Here is a 2646-nt window from a genome sequence, read left to right on the forward strand (position 1 = left end):
ATGTTATCATGTCCCACAAGAGTCATCCGTCGTGTTGCTCAGTAAAAGTACAAATTCGAATTCGAGAAGTAGAGGACGGAATTGTGGTTACGACCATTGGAACATATTTGTTGTCATCTGCGACATGCAGACATTACACAAATGTTCGAAGGATGGACTTCAACTTTAACATTTTAAATCCTTGGTTCAACAACTATTATAAATTATGAACAAATAAATAAATACAATATTTATTATCAGAATAACTACAAAAAACTTCACATATCTTCAAACATGAAATAAATATCAATAAAAACTTCACATGTTTTATCAAAATGACATAAATATAAATAAAAAGTTAACCGTCAAGCCACAATGTCTGATAACATGAACATAATGTTGAAAAAGTATTACTCCTTTATACTATAAATATGAACACAAACTGGTATCAATTATAATTGTCGAAGCGTAGTTCTATTAGAAGGAATACGGAAGCTCCGAGAAGTAGGATGCCGCCAATAAGATCAAGGACGAGTAATGTCTTGAGACTACTACTATTTCTTTTGTATTTGAACTTTTCACTCTTACAACATAGTTGCCAAATCGAAACTCCAAAATGGATCAATGCTTCTAAGATTGCATATGCTGCTTTTATATATTGTACATTGGATATCAGATCAGATGAAATGCTTGCTACCCAAATAGCCAACATAATTTGGGGGACATCTTCAAACCACGTTGAAATGAATGACATCGTTGTTGAGTATGTCAAATGCGAGTAATTCTTCCGAGAATCATAATATATAGCCACAAGTTGAAGTATAAACGTAACTGATCCAATAATTGCAAATGCTAGAATAGAATATTTTAATTCATCACTTCTTTGTATTTTTTCTTGGTCTGTTTTATTAACTTCAACGAAAAAGTCCCAGTCTAGACCAAGGTCAATCAATTCCATAAGAATTAATCCAGTTATGAAGAACACTCTTTTACATGTGCATCCCATTGTTAATAAGAATATTTGATCTGAAAATAAACAATAGAATTTTGTTATTGCGGGTATTGCAGTTATCAATAATATCATTGAACAAGAAAAGAGCTGTCAAATTGGCAGAAAACATTCTTTTTATTTTTTAAGGACTGTCAGGCTTGTTTGATCTACCACGTTCTGTGCCTATTTTCCAATCTTAATTTATTAAGGACAATAACTGCCGAACGGCGATTCAAAATTTTTATCGTGCAGAGAATACATAATTTAATTTTTTTTCTTCAAAAATTCATTTTCATCTGTATGTAAAAAAAATTCTACACCTGATTCATCCCTCCGACAGTTTGGGCAAGTATGTTCAGTAGATACTGTATTTTTTGTCCAATCTAACTGTTCAGATACATTGACCTAATTCTGGAATGCAAATACTACCGTGCTACCATTACGATAAACTGGTTTAATTAAAGAACCTTAGCGAGCGCGCTCACATAGCCCACGTCCCCACATTGTCATTGGAGGAATAAAATAAGTGTTAGAAAAAATAATTAAATCATAATTTCCTGCACATCTTAAAAGTGTGTCCTTATTATCTACAAAGTTTCATGAAAATGTTGTGTGGTTTTAGAGGAGTTACGTTGCAGAAGCACATTGAAACAAATAAGTTCAAAGGGGCGTAACTCCTAGAAAAAAATTGAATCGTAATTTCCTGTCGATATGCACATCTACATAGTATGTCCTTATTATCTACAAAGTTTCTACTGTAGCAGTAATACATTGAATCAAATAAGTTCAAAGGGGCGAAAGTTCCCACATTGTTATTGGAGAAATAAAATAAGTGTTCGAAAAAATAATTGAATCATAATTTCCTGTGAATATGCACATCTACATAGTATGTCCTAATTATCTACAATGTTTCATAAAATTTAATTGTGTGGTTTGAGAGGATTTGCAATGACAAACTGTTGCAGTAGTACATTGAAGCAAATAAGTTCAAAGGGGTGTAACTCCTAGAAAAAGTAACTCCTAGAAAAAAAAATTGAATCGTAATTTCCTGTCAATATGCATAATTACGTTAGTATGTCCTTAAGTTGTAATCTAAAATCATAAAACTCTATTGTGTGTCGAGTATTATGATGAGCATTTCACAAAACAGTAACAACAGTATATATGTTGTATTACACGTAATATAATATAAATAAATTATAATATGCTTATAAGATGTTAAAATTCTTACCGTTACTCAAAGTTGTCGTTCCAAAAATGAATGATTTTCTAAGATTGGAGATCTTTATACGCTCTGTCTATTTATAGAATTGGTTTTACCAATTGTTCTAAATATAGAAAGAAAATTACCAGTTATTGCTCAGAATTTTCAGAAACTAGCGTACTCAGCTAGCGTATGATCAATTTCACACAGTCTGTACATGATACAGATTTAAAAAAAAACTTCATATAGATAAATTATCTTGTCTTTCTAACCATGGAAGTATTTAAATACTATCATGTTCTAGACGCTATAACGTTAGCTAGTCCATAGATGTAATATCCGTATTACAACTATGGCTAGACGTTATAGCTAGGGTTGATAAGTATAATTCAAGGTTTGAATTTACACAAAGTTTACTTGTGTTTCACAAAACGGTATCAATATATCCTACACATATATCATCAATGAAATT

At 31.3% G+C, this 2646-nt stretch overlaps 1 long non-coding RNA gene across 1 annotated transcript; it reads right to left on the reverse strand.

Annotated features, from left to right (window-relative positions):
- Positions 1-218: 218 nt before the first annotated feature.
- LOC139493611 (uncharacterized) lies at positions 219-2291 on the reverse strand. The gene is made up of 2 exons (XR_011657084.1): positions 2202-2291; positions 219-1005 (listed from the first exon to the last, which is right to left on the reverse strand). It is a non-coding gene; the product is annotated as an uncharacterized lncRNA (long non-coding RNA).
- Positions 2292-2646: the final 355 nt, after the last annotated feature.

Source organism: Mytilus edulis, chromosome 1 (genome assembly GCF_963676685.1).
Source record: "Mytilus edulis chromosome 1, xbMytEdul2.2, whole genome shotgun sequence".
Taxonomy (NCBI): domain Eukaryota; kingdom Metazoa; phylum Mollusca; class Bivalvia; order Mytilida; family Mytilidae; genus Mytilus; species Mytilus edulis.